Source organism: Trichechus manatus, unplaced genomic scaffold (genome assembly GCF_000243295.1).
Source record: "Trichechus manatus latirostris isolate Lorelei unplaced genomic scaffold, TriManLat1.0 scaffold00024, whole genome shotgun sequence".
NCBI lineage: Eukaryota > Metazoa > Chordata > Mammalia > Sirenia > Trichechidae > Trichechus > Trichechus manatus.
In genome coordinates, this window is record NW_004443960.1 from 22,213,477 (window position 1) to 22,232,662 (window position 19,186).

A 19,186-nucleotide genomic window follows, 5' to 3' on the forward strand; every position below is an offset into this window, starting at 1 on the left:
CATTCTTACTAGCATGTGGTGCTGTCAGGGTTTTGGATTTTAGCAATTCTAATAGGTGTATGGAGTCTCTGGATGATGCAAAGAGTTAACACTCTCGGTTGCTAACTGAAGGGCTGGAGGTTCGAGTCTACCCAGAGGGGTCTCAGAAGAAAGGTATGGTGATCTACTTCTGAAAAACCAACCACTAGAAATCCTGTGGAAGGCATATACCCAGGAGAAGTGAAGGCAGGAATGCAAACAGAAACCTGTACGCCAATGTTCACAACAGCCAAAAGATAGAAACAACCAAAAGGTCCATCAACAGATGAATGGGTAAACAAAATGTAATACAGTAAAACCTGTGAAAGCTGAAACATGGATAAGGTGGAAACCTGTTCGAGAAGGATAATTCAAAGATTCAACTATTCTCCACTATAACGAGGGATAGAAAAGGGGTAAGACTGCTCTTTGCCAAAGATTGGAAACCTTGCAAGACCCAGAAAAACGAGGGAGTCTCGTTGTGTTCCAGCTTTCACTGTATTTTCACACAATGGATGTTACACAGCCATAAAGAGATGAACCCTGAAAACATTTATGCTGATCGAAACAAGGTGGTTGCAAAAGGACAAATACTGTATGATCTCACTTAAATGAAATGATCAAACATACAGAAACCAAAGATTTTTAATTGTTACCAGCCGTGGGAGGGAGAGGAGAGGAGGGTTTTGTTTGGGAGACACTGACTTTATGTTGGAATATTTTGGAAAAGGATAGACATAATGGTGGCATAACATGAAAAATGTAATCAATGTCGATGAATTGCAAATGTGGAAGTTGTGTTGTTGGCACGTTCTGTTGTGTATATTTTCACCACACACACAAAAAAACCCCATGGAACACAGTTCTACTCTGACACCGTGTCGCCAGGAGTTGGAATTGACTCAACAGCAACTGGTTAGTGGTACTTGATTGTTGTTTTAATCTGCAGTTTCCTAATGACATATGATGTTGAGCAGTTTTTTCATCCACGCATTTGCTATCTGTATGTCTTCTTTGGTGAGGTGTCTGTTCAGATCTTTTGCCCATTTTTTAACTAGGTTGTTTGTTTTCTTATCAGTGAGTTTTAAGGGTTCTTTGTATATTTTGGATATAAGTCCTTTGTCGGCTCTGTGTTTTGCAAATATATTTGTCTAGTCTGTGGCTTGTCTTTTCATTCTCTTAACAGTGTCTTTCACAGGGCAGAATTTTACATTTTAATGAAGACCAACCTATGAACTCTTCCTTTCACGGATCAAGCTTTTAGTGTTGTATATAAAAAGTCATTGCCAAATCCAAGGTCATGTAGATTTTGTTCCATGTAATCTTCTAGAAGTTTCACATTTTACATTTAGGTCTATGATCCGTTTTGTGTTAATTTTTGTGAAAAGTGTAACGTTTGTATTTAGATTCTTTTTTTTTTTTTTTAATGTGGATGTACAGTTGTTCCAATACCATTTGTTTAAAAGACTACTCTTTCTCCATTGAATTGTCTTTGCTCCTTTGACAAAGATCAGTTGACTATATTTGTGTGGACCTATTTATGAACTCTATTTTATCCCACTGATCTACGTATGGCATAGTGGTTAAGAGCTCAGCTGCTACAGTTCAGCAGTTCAAATCCACCTGCTGCTCCTTGGAAACCTTATGAGGGTAGTTCTACTCTGTCCTATAGGGTCGCTATGAGTTGGCATCGACTCGACAGCAACAGGTTTGGTTTTGGGGTTGGATCTATTTGTCTATTATTTTTCCAATACTACACTGCCTTGGTTATTGTAGCTTTGCAGTAAGTCTTGATGTAGGATAGTGTCAGTGCTCTGACTTAGTTCTTTAGAATTGTGTTAGCTATTCTGGATCTTTTGCCTTTCCATATAAACTTTAGAATCAGTTTGTTGACAGCCCCAAAATAACTTGCTGAGATTTTGGTTGGGGCTGCATTGAATCTATAGGTCAAGTTGGGCCGAACTGACATATTAGCAATATTGAGGCTTCCTACCCATGACATGGAATATCTCTTTTATTTAGATTTTCTTAGAATGGTTTCCACATTTTAAAATGATTTTTAAAAATCAAAAGAAGGATAGTATTTGGTGACATGAAAATGATATGAAATTCATATTTTAGCATCCATAAATAAAATCATGAAATTTTTCTCTTTGATAAAGTAGTATGAAAATTTATTTTCTCCCCCGTTATGTAAGTATCTGTATAGTATCCTTGATATTGCTGCTTGGCCCATAAAGCCTAAAATATTTATTATCTGGCCCTTTAGAGAAAAAGTTTGCCAACCTCTGTGACATCTCACTGCAGAGACATGTAGGATATTATAATGAGATTTTATTTCTAGAAATATACTTTGTTTTCCCAAGAGTATTGAATTGTTTCTTTTTTTCTTGTAGTATTTGCCTTTATCATAGGCTCTTCATCCAATCAGATATCCTGATGAGTGCTCTTTTCTTTCCTAGAGAAACGTCACTTATTCTTTGCCCAAGAAGCCCTCACCTTCTTCCTAAGACATAGAGAAGTTGAGAGCCAATGAGATTCTCCCCTCTCTGATGGTCTCCAGGAAAATGTAGCCCCTACAAGCTATATAGAGAACAGTATCTGTTAGGACTGGCAAGAGAAGAAACCTTGGAAGCCAGTGTTTCCCCTGGCAATGAAAAGTAAGGGGACTAGAGAGAGATTTGAAGATAGACTCATGTATACATATATACTGATTATATTGAGTGAGGATGAAGTAGATGAAGTATGCAACAGTCATTAGTATTGGGAGTCTAGAGAGGGGTACTCATCAATATTGTTCCATAGATGAGGTACAGTAATACTTCATGAAAAATATTGTGTGAATGGGCACTTTTCTGGAAAGAATCTGATACTCCAAAAATGTTAAGAATCATTAATACAGGACTTAGGACAGTGATGAAACCTGGGATGACATTTAAGACCATGTAAACATAGATGGTACAGGCAGTCCCCAGATTACAAACAAGTTCTGTTCCTAAATCTGTCTTTAAGTCAAATTTGTTAGGTATGGTTTGTGTCTAACATCAATTAGTCAAATGTTTGCCTTAGTATATAATGTGCCTTTCTATGCATAAAAAACATTAAAGAAACACTTCCAGATACACTTAAATGTCTTTAACATAATAATACAACAGTAATAATAATAATGTTTTGATATGCACCTCAAAGTAGCTCTCCCGTTTGTTATTATGAACCATTGTACATACTTCAAATTTTTAATATAATAGGCTTTACGGGAGTTGGTTTGTGAGTTGTACGTAAGTTGGACGTCGTAATCCAGGGGTTACCTGCAATAGAAGACGTGAAAGTACATGAGAAATGCCAGAGAAAACCCAATGAATACAAAGAGGAGAAATGACAGCCCTAAGTAACGTTAACATTTATGAGGCAAGGAGAAGAGGAGCCAGGGAAAATTGAGAAAAAGCAGAGATGAAGGAGGAGAAGAATTCAGGATTTTACTAACATCTTGAGGGTCTACTGAGGCTTGCTCCAAAATCAGGCAGGTGAACTACAGCCGAGTCTAGTATAGAAACTCTCCAGCCTAGGATTGCTCCCTGCAAGGCAGGAGGCTCCCCAGTGGCCTACCTCCTGAGTTTGCCTCTAAGCCTGCCCTCTTCCTGGGATCATCAGTAAGCAAGTGCAATGCTGATATGAATATTGGCTGCTGCTTCCAAAGAAGCTCTAGAGGAAGAGGAAGGGACATGAGAATCTCAGAAAGAGATTCCAAGGAAAGAGTAAAAATAACAAATAATACATTTTTAAAAATGGTAAAAATAAAAATAAACACTTAATGAACACTTACTCTGTGCCAGGCTTTAGTTATGGTGGCAGATTCAAAACTCATTTCTGGGCTGGCCCCTGAACTTTCACTTATTTATCTAACAAACACATATTATATCCCAGGCACTGTTCTAATATTATTTAAACCTCATGACTTCCTCCAGGAGGTAAAGACTGCTATTATCCCTGTTATACAAATGAGGGGACAAAGATCCAGAGAGGTACACAGTTAGTAAGAGGCAGAGCTGGGATTCAAACCCAAACTCCATAATCCATGCTTCTTACCTCTAGCCTGGGCCTCCTTTCATTAACTGTACACGGGGTACTTGGCCCAGCCCTTAGTATAGACAGGCTCACCTAATTCTCATAATAGCCCTGTTTACCACTAGCAGTCTGGTTTCACCGGTAAGAAGACTGAGATTCAGAGAGGTGAAGTAGCTTGCACAAGATCACAACACTAGGTGGTGGCAGGGCTGGGACTTGAACCAGAAGCCTTACCCTAACTACCACACTGCACTGCCTTTTAAGGGCTCAAGCCTGGTAGGTGGGTCTCCTTGGACCTGACCAATCCCATACCAGGGAGAGCTTGGTATCAGGCTCTAGCTCTGAACCATTCAATGATCGGAAATACGGTGAAAAAATTAACCCCACATTTGCCAGTTTTTATCCTAAACCCAGAAGGCAAAGTCAAGGAAGAGAAATGGTAAAGCCAACAAGATTTAGACACTGTAGCACTAGGCTGCTAAGAAACCCTGCTTCTGGAGAGCAAGAGTAACAAAAGACAAAAAAAAGGTACCACCAATCATTTGGGAGTGAGAAGGACAGAGTGTCTTTTCCAAGGAGTTCGACTAGAAGCAGGTGAGCAAATGATTTGAGATTCTAGCAACTTGTACACTGAGGTTAAGGGGTTTGCAAACTTGGGAATGCCCTTAGGGTCATGACTGCCCCCCTTCCTGAGGAGTAAATCTGGGCATGTTATTTGACTTCTTTGAGCTTTAGACTCTGTGTCAGGCAGGAGTTCAGGATCCCTAACTCTGGATTCTGGCTTGGCTAACTCTGCCGCATAAGGTTTCTGCAGCCTGATTCTCATAGGCACTGAGATGGCCAAAACCATCTTTGAAAAGCACTAAACACCTGCTGGACACGCAATAGACTAATGTAGTCCTAGGCCTAGTTCTTACTGACTTTAGGTTTGAGCAGAGTCAGGCCAGAAATTGGCAGCTGCACATGATTGGGGCAGGCAAGACCTGACCCCTTCTACCCATCACTGAAAGTGAACATTGTAAGAAATGTTATCAATTATCTTGTTGCCATCCAAATACTCTTTATCCACACAGCTCCCTGAAAAACCGTCCAGGACCAGAGCCTGGTGCATATTAGATGCTCAATAAATATTGAATTTGTTGCTAGAGGAAAAGTAATTCCATTATCTGGAGCTGCTCCTGAAAAGCCCATACTAATCCCTAGTGAGCACTGTTCTGCTTTTTAAGTGCTTACAAGCCACGCTTTTAATAAAATATCCTAGAATCCTGGCCACAGTGGCTTGTCATTCAGCAGCCTGTAGTTTGAGAGAATCTGACTTTCCAGTCTTAAAAATCTAAATGGTATTTGTGCATCCCTTACTTTCCTTTCCTTTTTTTTTTTTTTCTCTGAAAATCACCCAGAGTAGTTCAACAGTCTGATTTAAAAATTCCCTCAATACTCTGGCAGTGGTTAGGAGCTATGGCTGCTAACCAAAAGGTCAGCAGTTCAAATCCACCAGCTGCTCCTTGGAAACCCTATGAGGCAATTCTACTCTGTCCTATAGGGTCACTATGAGTTGGAATCAACTCGACAGCAATGGTTTTGGTTTCTTTGGTTTGGTTTTCAATACTGTGGGTCTAAATTTGGGAAAAGAGAAAAGAAAATGCATGTTATGTGGACCTATTGTGCACAAATCCAGCAGACCCTGTGTCCATTCCTTGTGCCTAAGATTCCAAATATATTTGGTCACCTGCATGTTTAACCCCAAACCAACCCATTGCTGTCGAGTCTATTCCAATTCATAGTGACCCTACTGGACAGAGGAGAGCTGCCCCACAGGGTTTCCAAGGCTGTAATTTTTACAGAAGCAGACTGCCGCATCTTTCTCCCGAGGAGCGGCCAGTGGGTTCGAACTTGCAACTTTTGGCTTAGCAGCTGAGCGCTTAACCACTTCATCACCAAGGCTCCTTCCCTGCACGTTTATAGGAAATGGAATTTCCATCACTCTGTATTCTGCAGCATATGCTGTTCTGCATCATGCATGCTTCTCTGGAATATAGCAATACCTACCTGTTAAATTCAAATGATTCAAAAAATCATGGGCAACTGTTGAGGCGTCTCCTATCATCTCATCCATAACAAAGTTCTACTGTCACCTGTGGAAATTGGTTTTGCCCTAGAGCCGTTAATTTAGATGCATATTTAGAAAAAAAAAATCATTTTGACCCTTTGCAAATTACAGGACAGCAGAACCAATTTGTTGTTTATCAGTGTGAAATGCCTTAAAATATATACTACCAAGTAAGTCCTGATTTTTCAGAATATTACTTTTCACCAAAGCTGAATCTGGCATGCAGTCAAAATGCTCTAGGTGTTTAGCGAAAAATAAAAAAGATCCAATCAAGAGGCAATGATGTTAATCATAGGCAGAGGTCTGCTGCACAGCATAATAACTGCTCTTTCCTGCTTTTTCCACTCTGTTGTGAGTGGTGGTTTCGCTCTGGAGCAGTGGGGAGATGGTAGTGGTTGCCTTCCAACAGCTAAGGTCTCACCAAGGAAAATCAGATCTGGGCCACCCTTCGAGAAGATTTTCTGGGTAGAGTCCCTGGGGCTCAGCTGCAGTGGCATCCCATTGGCTCAGGAAATGAAGAGTCGTAGCCCAGAGCTACAGACTTCTTCTAAACTCCTAAGGCGGGGAAGACATGCAGGGGATGGGGTGGGGGATGAAGTTGTAGATAGTGTGGTCAAAGTAGATGCCTTAGTTTCCTAGTGCTGCTGTAATAGAGATACCACAAATGGGTGGCTTTAAAGAACAGAAACTTATTTTCTCACAGGTCAGGAGGCTAGAAGTTGAGTTCAGGTTGTAGCTCCAGGAGGAGGTCCTTATGTATTTCAGATTCTAGTAACCAGCAATCCTTGGAGTTCCTGGACTCGTAGATTCATCTGCCTTCATTGTCATCAGATAGCATCTGTCTTTCCCCTATATCTCTGCCGCTGCTTGTAACTCAATAGTGATTAGGTTTAGGACACATCCTACACTGATAGGGTGGTGCAATGGTTAAGTGCTTGGCTGCTAACTGAAAGGTCAGCAGTTTGAACCCACCAGCCACTCCAAGGAAGAAAAGACCTGGTGATCTGCTCCTGCAAAGATTTCAGCCTAGGAAACCCTGTAGGGAAGTTTTACTGTGTCCTATATAGGGTTACTATGAGTCGGAATCGACTAGATGGCAACGGGTTTGGTTTTTTGGTATAGGGTTACTATGAGTTGGAATCGACTAGAGAGCATGCAACAACAACAATAGCAGCATAACAAAGAAAATCCTATTCCTAAGCAAGATCACACCCACAGGTATAGGGATTAGGATTCCAACACATATTTTGGGGGGATACAATTCAATCCTTAGCAGTAGGCTTCTCCGAGAAGATGACACTTTTTTAAAAAGCAAATGCAGCATTTATTTAAGCTCTTGGAAATATTTTTATTGTTGTAAAAATACATATAACACAAAACTTGCCAATTTAACATTTTCCAGGTGTACAGCTTATTGGTATTAACATTAATCATGTTGTGCAACCATTGCCCTTAATTGATGCCAAATTTCCCGTGATCAGAAACAGAAACTCACTGCTTCCTGAACAATGACTCCTCCTCTCCCCTCCCACCCCTCCCTCTGGTAACTACTAATAAACTTTGGTCTCTATACATTGTCTATTGTTATCATTTCATGTATGTAAGATTATACAACATTTCTCTTTTCATGATTGACTTATTTCACTCAGCATAATATTTTCAAGGTTCATCTATGTTGTAGCATGTATCATGATTTCATTTCTCTTTATGGCTGAACAGTATTCCATCGTATGTGTGTACCCCATTTTGTTTATCCATTCATCTGTTGATGGACATTTAGGTTGTTTCCACCTTTCGTCAGTACTGAATAGTGCTGGAATGAATGTTGGTGTACATGAGTCTGTTTGCATTGCTGCTTTCAAGTCTCTTGGGTATATATACCCAGGAGTGAAATTGCTGGATCATTTGGTAGTTCTATGTTTAATTTTTTTGAGGAACAACCAAACTGTTTTTCCACAATGGCTGTACCATTTTGCATTCCCTCCAGCAGTGGATAAGGGTTCCAATTTCCCCATATTCTTGCCAACATTAGTTATTTTCTGATTTTTTATTTTTTATTTTTGATACCTTAGCCATCCTAGTGGGAGTGAAGTCGTATCTGATGATGGTTTTGAAGAAGATGACATTTAATCCAAAATATGAAAGAGGTGAGGAACCAAGCCAGTGGCTATCTGGAGGAAGAGAATTCCAGGCAGAAGGAAAAGCAAATGCAAAGACCTGGAGGTGGGAATGTGCCTGGGGTATTCAAGTAGTAAGGAAACCAGGTGGCTGAAGAGCGGAGTGAGGAGGAAAGGAGCAGATCAGCCAAGGGTCCTGGCACTAGATTGTGTAGGACCTTGTAGAAAGTTGTAAGGACTTACTTTTACTCTGAGTAAACAGCAAGCCATTGGAGGAATTTGAACCAGGAATGACATGTTCTTGAGTTTTCCATGTCTGAGTCTTCTCTTTAGTAACATTATTGGCTGCTTGAGGGAAGGACGATTTGTCTTGGGATCCTGCCCCCTTTGCTTGCTAGTCTCTCAAGTTTTCACCGCATCCCTACCCTTTTCTAAGACTGAGCACGGGGGACAGCATCTCTTCAGCATTGTCTTCCTTCTTCCCCAGAAGACAAGCCCACTGTCCGTTTTTGCTTTCAGTGTTTTATTTCCCACTATGGGCAAACAGGGTAAAAACCAAATGACAGCGGTGTGGAAGTTACAAATGCTCACTGAATCTTGCAAAGCTCCTAGAGTCATTGTTCCTGCTCGGAAGCCCTTCCTAACTCAGATTTTCACCCTTCTCCAGTTCATACTGACATCTTCTCAGTCTGAAGATCCAACAGGAGATGGGAAGTGAGTGATGTGCACTGTGGGGGTCCTTCAGCCTGGATTCCCCGCCCTACAAGTGCGTACTGAGCATGCATTATGAGCCAGACACTGTCCTAGGTGCTGAAGATTCAGCTGGGATAAAGCCAACAAGGTTCTGTCTTTGGTGAGCTCACAGTTATGAAGATGCTGAGTGAGTTCACCCAGGTGAGCAAGCAGGATGCTCCTGAAGCAAGGAAGAGGGGGTCCTGGATGCATCAGGGTGCGGTGCTTGTCACAGAAACGTTCCCTTAGGGCTGTGTGTCCCCGGGATGCCTTGCATGCAGTAAGTGCTCGAAACGTATTTGATGAATGCAGGAAAAGACTCTTGCAGGGTACGTGGAGAACTGACCTCTCCTAAGTGCTGAGGGCTAGAGTAGAAATGAATTCAGATCTCCTGGTTTCTTATCTTTAAGCAAAGAAGAAAGAGAGCAGGAAAATAGTCCACTCTTAGAAATCCATGAAGACAAATTGAATAATTACATTTATCTCTGATTTCATTTTTGAACTTTCCTCTGTAAAAAAATAAAAATTCCCTAGATATTTTATTTGTGTCAAGTTCTTTTGAATGGAATATTTTCCTGCTGTATTATTTAATTAAAACACTCTTAAAATAGAAAAGTAATACAAAAACACATTCTCGATATAAAATTTTAAAACAAAATACCCAAGGCAAAGTTTCCCTTGTAACCTTCACTGCAATCTCATCCCCCTGCCCTCAAAATAACTGCTGCTTCCAGTTTGGTAAATATCTAATAAATATCATTTTCCTATTTTTGGCTCTAACAAGTCTAAGAGATTAGAAAGGGTATATTTTTTCTTCAACTTCAAATTCTTCATAATTTACTCAAAAGCCTTGAAAAAATTATCTTACAATTTATGAAGGTATTTAATCATGCACACTATTTTAAAAATCAGATCATATAGAAGGACTTGTAATGACCAGCAGCCACCCATTGCTCATCCTTCCCCATCCCCAGTACTATTACACGTTGAGCAAGTTTTTGTGTTTTTTTTTTTTTAATTTTCTGATTCAGTTCTTCTGGTGGTTACATCCACATCTCTACATAGTATGTTTATCCCTCTATTTCTTGATTTATAATCTACTGACTTCCTTCTGTGATTGGTGAGGATTTAGCTAACTCACTCCACCTCTGTATTGATTTCCTTTCTAGTTTTAAATAACAACATAAATCTTTATTTCTTTTTCCATCTACCTCCGATCTAATGGCTTAGCTTCCCACCTTATAGAATGAGGATGTCCCAACTTTGACCTACCCATGTCTATCAGTTGCATTTTTACTTTTTCATTGCCAAGATTTGTTCCATTTGTATTCTAATCTGTAACCATAACAAAGTCTTCTGTGTTTGGGCTATAGCTTAGACTCTGAAATTTGAAAACCAATGAACATTTTGATTGTGTAGCTATTGTTCAGTGCCAAGTAAGTTGTTCTTCAGGATTACATTTCTTCCTTTGTGGTTGCAATGTCACAATTTCTGGGTCATTCAAAGAAAAATATCCGAATGGGAATCTCCTTTCTCACATTTAACCAGTTGCTCAAAATCATGCTGCATATTTGTTTGCATCACATTTGGGCTTTATGCTGTGCAGTTTGACGTTTTTCCTGGTGTTTCTGATTAACACAAACAGTTTTTAACAGGACATTTCAGAGCAAAATTAGGCTTTTAAACAGAAACATTGAAAAGGGGAAAGGATATTTCTGGATAAATCACACTTCTCTCTCCTTTTTAATGTTTCCTCAGTCCAGTGTAATAGATAAGAACTCATTCTCTAGACTCATATTGCTTGGGCTCAAATCCCACTTTTATCACTATAACTGTGTGGCTTTGGTAATTTACTTGACCTCTCTGAACCTCAGTTTCCTCCTCTATAAAATGGGAATTATTGTCATACCTACCCCCTGGAGTAATTCATGAGTTAATATTTGAATAGCACTTAGAATACTGCCTAGCACACGGAAAGTACTAATTTTGCATTGATTATTAACATTTTCCTGTAAGAATTAGACTGGACCAAATCTGCCCATTTTCATTGCTCCATCAATACCAGGGAACACTTCAGAGCACAGTTACCATTGCTCTGTTACCAGTACCGGTTGCTTTCGAGTCGATCCCAAGCCATGGCGACCCCATGTGTATCCGAGTAGAACTGTACTCCACAGGGTTGTCGATGGCAGGTTTTTCAGAAGTAGATCACCAGGCCTTTCTTCCTAGGTGCCTTTGGGTGGACTCGAACCTCTAACCTTTCAGTTAGCAGCTGAGAACATTAACTGTTTGCACCACCCAGGGATTCCATTACTGTATTAGTTCCCAAGAATCTTCACAAGCCCCAGGAAGACTGAAACAAAGCCAATGATTCAACGGATGTAGACCCTACCAGGGAACCAGACTTGTGACCTTTGGTGACAAATCTTTAGCCTTTGTCTTTTCATACTAGATGAGATTGGTCAAAACCTCAGGGAATCTGTATTTCAGAATATCCTTCAGACGAGCTACCTTGAGGAACCATTAAAAAAAAACAAAACTTGCCACTGAGTCAATTCTAATTCACGACGACCCCACATGGGTCAGAGTAGAACTGCACTCTAGAGGGTTTTCAGTGGCTATAACCTTTTGGAAGTAGACCGCCAGGCCTTTCTTCTGAGGTGCCTCTGGTTGGAATCAAACTGCCAACCTTTTAGTTAGTAGCTGAGTGCTTAACCATTTGCACCACCCAGGGATTCCTTAAAATAAAAAAACAAGCCCATTGCTGTGGTGTGGATTCTGATTCATGGTGACCCCATGTGTTGCAGACTAGAACTGCTCCATAGGGTTTTCTTGGTTGTAATCTTTACAGAAGCAGATCATCAGGCCTTTCTTCTGGGGTGCCACTGGGTGGGTTCAAATTGCCAAACTTTAGGTTAGTAATCGAATACAAACCAGGGTCCTAGGAGTTCCTTCATACTTGACAAATAACAACAGCAAATGCGTATTGAGTGCTTGCATGCATCATCTCACCTAGTCTTCTCAAGAGCCCTGTAGGGTGTTGTTGTTGTTGTCAGGTGCTATCAAGTTGATTTTGACTCCTAGCAACCCCATGTGACAGAGTAGAACTGCCCCATGGTGTTTTCTAGGCTGTGATCTTTATGGGAGCAGATCGCCAGGTCTTTCTCCTGCAGAGATGCTGGGTGGGTTCAAACCACCAACTTTCAGTTAGCAGCCAAGTGCTTAACCGTTGTACCACCAGAGTGCCTATGCCCATTTTAGTGATGAACAAATGGAGATCAGAGAACTAACTATCCCAAATTCTTACAGCTATTAAATGGTAGAGCTAGGATTCAAACGTAGGTCTTTTAATTCTGAAAACTTATGTCCTATGCCCTGCATCTTCAAAGTGTGATCTGCAACATCTGGGGTGGGAATGGTGTTCCCGAGACCCTTTCAGAGGATCTGTAAGGTCAAAACTATTTTCGAAGTATTAATAAGGTGTTATTTACTGTTTTCACTATGTTGCTATGTGCACTGATGATCCAAAAGCAATGGTGGATAAAACTTTTGGTGCCTTAGTACAAAGCAAGGCAGTGGCATGGAATTGTACATGAAGTCATTGTATTCCTCACCACCACGCACTCACAGTGAAAGAAAATGCTAGTTTCACTTTACTATGCCCTTTATGAAGCACTAAAAAGAGCATTAATTTTATGAAATCTTGAACTTTGAGTACAAGACATTCAATAATCTGGGTAATGAAACAGGAAGTGCACACAAAATACTTCTGCTGCAAACTAAAGTACATGGTGGTCTCAAGGAAAGGCACATCTGCAACTGAGTTGCGAGCTGAACTAGCTACCTTTTTTCATGAAACACCATATTTACTTGAAACAAAGACTGACAGGCAAATTATGGTTATTCAAAGTTGGGTATTAGGCAGACATTTTCTCAAAAATGAGAGAAGTGAGCTTGTCACTTCAAGGAAAGTGACTGACAGTATTTCTTGCCAATGATAAAATTTAAGGTTTCAAGTGAAAATTACAATTTTGGAAAACCTGTATCTTCCTCCTTGAGTGAATGTGAGTTTTTGATATCATATAATGAAATGTGCCAAACATTTGGGAGATCAGTGAACCAATATTTTTTAAATGACCAATGCATCATGCTACAAAAGCATGCATGGGTAAAAAATCTGTTCAAAGTGCAGCATTAGAGCAATAGATTTTAATGTACTAGAGCAGGAAAAGATAATTGATATGATTTCAGATTTCATATTGCAGCTAGCCTTGAAGAAATTACCACTTGTTAATTTTTGGTGTAGTATCAAAGGAAAGGAGTCCCAGGGTGGTGCAAATGGTTAATGTGCTCAGCTGCTAACCAAAGTTGGAGCTTCAAGTCCACCTAGAGGCACCATGGAAGAAAGGCCTGGGGATCTACTTCCAAAAAAATCAGTCATTGAAAACGCTATGGTGTGAAAACGCTTTTATATGGCCTTTCTTGCCATGGTCTGGTAACTCCCACCAAACGATTAGGTGGGGCTATGCAAATGAGGTGTTCGTGGCCCACCAAAGGGATTGGATAGCTTACTAATAATTTAAATAAGATGCATGGCACCCTTGTGGGAATGGAACCATGCAGATATGATATATGTAACCTTAACGAGGGGATTGGTTGGTTTTGCTATCACACAAGGCTTAAAATGAGCCATCTCAGAGGCAGGAAGGGAGGATCTCACCATCACCAAGAAAGAAGAGCTGGGAGGGGAGTGTGTCCTTTGGACCCAGGATCTCTGAGCTTAGAATCTCCTAGATTCAGGAGATAGAGGGAGAGAACTCTAACACTGGAGATAGTGAGAAGCAGCAGCAGAGAAACAGTGGCAGCAAAGGCAGCAGAACCAGAAGACTGGAAAGAGATGGTGCAGTAGGCTTCCTGGCCCATGGAGCAAGAAAGCTGAGTGACTTTGGCAGGAGGCTTCCTAGTGGAGTGGTGTGCCTCTGGGCACTTATCAGCAGAGCTAAAAGAGCTTTTCAATACTTGCCTGAGCAGGGCAGAGGCCAGGGGTGGGGGGGCCAGAGAGAGGTGTGCCTGCAGGCATGATTGAGAAGAGGCTGCACTGATGGAAGAAATGTATCCTTAGTATTTCTGAACCTGAATTGTAACCTATTACTTCCCTAAAAAACCCTATAATCATGAGTATTATAGGTTTGTGAGTTCTGTGTGGCCATTGCAATGAATTACTGAACCCAGTGGAGATGTAGAGAGTGCCATGGGAGGGATATATGGTTTTAGAATTGGTAAAAAGATTGGAGAGAGGAGGTATGCCCGACTTCTGCCTCATAGGAATCATCCTTGGGCCATTGATTTTTATTCTCCTTCTCCCTTGTGAAGTTAGACTATGAGGACAGATGCCCCTGACACACCATTTTTACAGTTGGTGTCAGATGTGGGATCGTTGCACTGGCTCCAGACTCATGGAAGCACGGGACCTAGGAAAAGAAAGAGCAAAGGGGCTTGGGAAGTGAAACTTTTGATGCTTAGATGATTACTTCAGTTGTTATCTGTAATGGCTGAAAGGAAAGTAAGAGATGTTACACTGCAGCTGAGGGGAGAAAAACTGCATCTGGAATGGCTTGGGGCAAAAGCCAGGCCAGATAAGCAAGATGATTGATAGAGGACCAGGGTCTACCGGTTCCACCCAGCCAGAGGCCTGAGGCCATATGCATGTGAATGGGAAGATAGTCAAGGTGCGGAGAATAGAAGGTTTTTAAAAAAGGTTATTGGTTTATTGGAATGTTCTAAAGATATTGAATGTTTCTCCTATCTAGTGTTGTAAAGCAGACCTAAATGTATAATAGAAATGAATACTGAGTATTACAAATATCAGAGAATGTGTAACTCTGCCTTTAGCCAATATTTGATTGAATATGCTAACAGGGGAACTAGGATTTACCCAAAGGAAACACCGGCTATTTGAATGCAGTAAACCTGTCTATAGAGTATTATGGGTTTATTTAAGTTGAAAACCTGAGCTCCACCCAAAACCTTCAAGTCAGAAAATTTGCATTTGAAAAGACATGTAGACCCACCCAGAACTTCTGAGAGAACAAGAGATTTGCATTTGCAGGAAGGACCTACAGGGAAAAAAATAAAGACTATTTTGCATCTTGAATTTCAAGCAAGCAATTTGGCTTGGGGTGCACTGAGGCAGGAAAAGTCAGCGCCTATCAGAAGAACCCCCCTTCTAAGACTGGAAGTTAAAGGGAGCTGGCAAGTAGACGGCTTGATATACTTGCTTGTGGTGACACCTGGGTCATGAATGGAAGTAGGGAAGGTGCAGCAATGAAGAGATGGATTGAGTCTGGACATGTTCCATTGGCACCCATTGGCCTAACCCACAAGGGCTAGGGATGAGAGAGAGAAAAGGGGCTTGCTGGTCTAAAGCGCTGGAGGGTATGGGGACTCTTGAGCCTATAGGTGGTACCCATTGTGACCTAGCTTGGATGGCTAGGGATGAGCGGACCAGAACCCGACCAAATGAAGAGAAAGATGTTTGACACCGTGAGTTGGTGTAGATTGCTGCAATTTGATGGCTTGCTCTGGACTGGACTTTGTTACGTATGCATATGCTCAAAATTCCAACTGGAACTAAAAATTCTTCAAGACCAAGGAACAGGCTTGTCTACTCAGAGTACTGGTTTGGTAGGAACAGGCAATTTAAACACTGGCTGTCTAAAATGAGGGGATATAAAGGCATGAAGTGGCTGGCTTACACACTTTCATGTGTGCACTTACACTCAAAATGAGAGGGGCAAGGAAGGATCCCCAATGAATAGTTTCCTCTTTTCCTGATAGGTCTGGGGAAGAGAAGGTGGGGTAAGATGTTAATAGGATTATATGATTCAGTTGTGAGTGTTGATTAACAGGGTTTATTGCGATTATAAAAACTGTGATTATAGAAGCAGTAACTGTGAAAGAATGGACTAAGGGGGAGATACTGCTGAACTGGAGTACAGTGGTCAAACTGAAAGTCCCTTAAAGGTTTTGCTATGCTGATACTTCATAAGGCTCAGAGCAAGGGAATAATCTCTCAGTTAAATTGTAGCAGAGGCAAGAAAGGTGAAGACAAGATGAACTTTTGGAGAAGCTGACCAGATTAGATAGACATTTGCAGCAGAACTGAATGGCTGGTACCTGAGTAACCTCACTCTAAGGACTCTTTACCCTCCTGAAGGACTAATTGTTAATGACTGTTTTGGATTGGTAAAATGATTGGGAGGGGGAAGTTATCCTCCAAGTAGGAAAGAATCAGGACTATAAAAACCAAAGGGTGGCTGTGGTGTGATGGAATCACTTTTATACGACCTTTCTTGCCATGATCTGGTAACTCCCACCAAATGATTGGGTGGGACTATGAAAATAAGGTGCTTGTGGCCCACCAAGGGGATTGGATAGCTTGCTAATAGTGTAAATAAGGTGCATGGCACCCTTGTGGAAGTGGAACCATGCAAATAAGATGCATAGAATCCTAATGAGGGGATTGGTCAGTTTTGCCATCCTGCTAGGCTTGAAATGAGCCATCCTAGAGGTGGGAAGGGAAGATCTCACTGTCACCAAGAAAGAAGAGCCAGGAGTGGAGTGCATCCTTTGAACCAGGGATCCCTGTGCTGAGAACCTCCCAGATCCAGGAGACACAGAGAGAGAGAGAGCTATAACACCAGAGATGGCAAGAGATGATAAGAAGCAGCAGCAGAGAAAAGGCAGCAACAGAACAAAGAGACAGGAAAGAGATGGCACAGTGGGTTTCCCAGCCTATAGAGTGAGAAAGCTGAGCCCCTTCAGGAAGGCGGCCTCCTAGTGGAGTGAGGTGCCTCTGGTGAGAGAGCTGAGCGCCTTCAGACTGAGGTTCACTGGCAGAGTGGGGTGATTTCCAACATTATTAGCAGAGCTAAAGAGCTTTGTAACTCTTGCCTCAGCAGGGCAGAGGCCAAGTGGCCAGAGAGAGGTGTGCCTGTGGGCATGGCTGAAAAGAGGCTGTCCTGATCAAAGAACTGTATCCTGAGCATTTCTGAACCTGAATTGTAACCTGTTACTTCCCTCATAAACCCTATATTCGTGAGTGTGGTCTGTGAGTTCTGTGTGGCCATTGCAACGAATTATCAAACCCAGCAGAAAAGTAGAGAGTGCCATGGGAGGGACAGTTGGTGTCAGAATTGGTAAAAAAAAAGATTGGAGAGAGGAGGTATGTCTGACCTCTGCCTCATAGGAATCAGCCTTGGGCTGTTGATTTTGATTATCCTTCCACCTTGTGAAGCTAGACGAGCAGGTCAGACACTCTTGCTGTGCCATTTTTACAGCCCTATGGAGCAAAGTTCTACTTTGACACACATGAGATCACCATGAGTTGGAATCAACTTGACGACAACGGATTTTATCAAAGAAGTCTATCCACAATCATCTGAAAAGGCTATTAAAATACTCCTTTCTTTGCCAACCACATGTCTCTGTTAGGCTAGATTTTCTTCATATACTTCAACCAAAACATTTTGCAGCAAATCAAATGCAGAAGCAGTTATGAGAATCTGTCTTCTATTAAACCAGACATAAAAGATATGCAAAAATGTAACAACAAATGCCACTCTTCTCTATTTTTTTGTTTTGAAAAATACAGTTATTTTTCATATTAACATGTTAATATGCAATTCCACCATTTGTCTGTCAGCTTGTCTTACTGTGGCGGCTTTTGTGTTGCTGTGATGCTGGAAGCTATGCCACTGGTATTTCAAATACCAGCAGGGTCACTCAGGGTGGATAGGTTTCAGTGGAGCTTCCAGACTAAGACAGACTAGTAGCCTGGCGGTCTACTTCAGAAAAAAATTAGCCAGTAAAAACCTTATGAATAGCAGCAGAACATTGTCTAACATAGTGCTGGAAGATGAGCCCCTCGGGTTGGAAGGCACTCAAAACATGACTGGGGAAGAGCTGTCTCCTCAAAGTAGAGTCAACCTTAATGACGTGGATGGAGTAAAGCTCTCGGGATCTTCATTTACTGATGCAGCACGACTCAAAATGAGAAGAAATAGCTGCAAACATTCATTCATAATCAGAATGTGGAATGTATGAATATGAATCTAGGAAAATTGGATACCATAAAAAATGAAATGGAATGCATAAAGATCGATATCCTAGGCATTAGTGGGCTAAAATGGACTGGTATGGGCCATTTTGAATCAGACAATCATATGGTCTACTATGCCAGGAATGACAAATTGAAGAGGCATGGCATTACATCATCATCACAAAGAACATTTCAAGATCTATCCTGAGGACAACGTTGTCAGTGATAGGATAATATCCATAGTCCTACAAGAAAGATCAGTTTAATAGGACAATTATTCAAATTTATGCACCAACCACTAATGCTAACGATGAGGAAGTTGAAGATTTTTACCAACTTCTGCAGTCTAAAATTGACCAAACATTCAGTCAAGATGCATTTATAATTATAATTACTGGTGATTGGAATACAGAAGTTGGAAACAAAGAAGAATCTGTAGTTGGAAAATATGGTCTTGGTAATAGAAATGACACTTGAGATTGCATGATATTTGCAAGATCAACAACTTATTCATTGCAAGTAACTTTTTTCAACAACATAAATGGTGACTAAACATGTGGACTTCACCAGATGGAAGACACAGGAATCAAACTGACTACATTTGTGGAAAGACATAATGGAAAAGCTCAATATCATCAGTCAGAACAAGGCCAGGGGCCGACTGCGGAACAGACCATCAATTGCTCATATGCAAGTTTAATTTGAAACTGAAGAAAATTAAAACAAGTCCACAAGAACCAAGACACGACCTTGAGTATATCCCACATGAATTTGGAGACCATCTCAAGAATACATTTGATCTATTAAACGTTAACAACTGAAGATGAGACTAGTTGTGGGATGACTTGAAGGACAACATATATGAAGAAAGCAAAATGTCATTTAAAAAAAACAGGAAAGAAAGAGAAGACCAAAATGAATGTCAAAAGAGACTCTGAAACTTCCTCTTGAAGGCTGAGTAGCTAAAGCAAATGGAAGAAATTATGAAATAAAAGAGATGAACAGAAGATTTCAAAGGCAGGCTCAAGAAGACAAAGTAAGGTA

The 19,186-nt window shown here is 40.9% G+C and overlaps 1 protein-coding gene across 1 annotated transcript in view; it reads left to right on the forward strand.

The window, feature by feature from the left end:
- The window catches only part of CACNG3 (calcium voltage-gated channel auxiliary subunit gamma 3), a 101,279-nt gene that overhangs the window by 14,992 nt on the left and 67,101 nt on the right, over positions 1-19,186 (forward strand). The window lies entirely within an intron of this gene.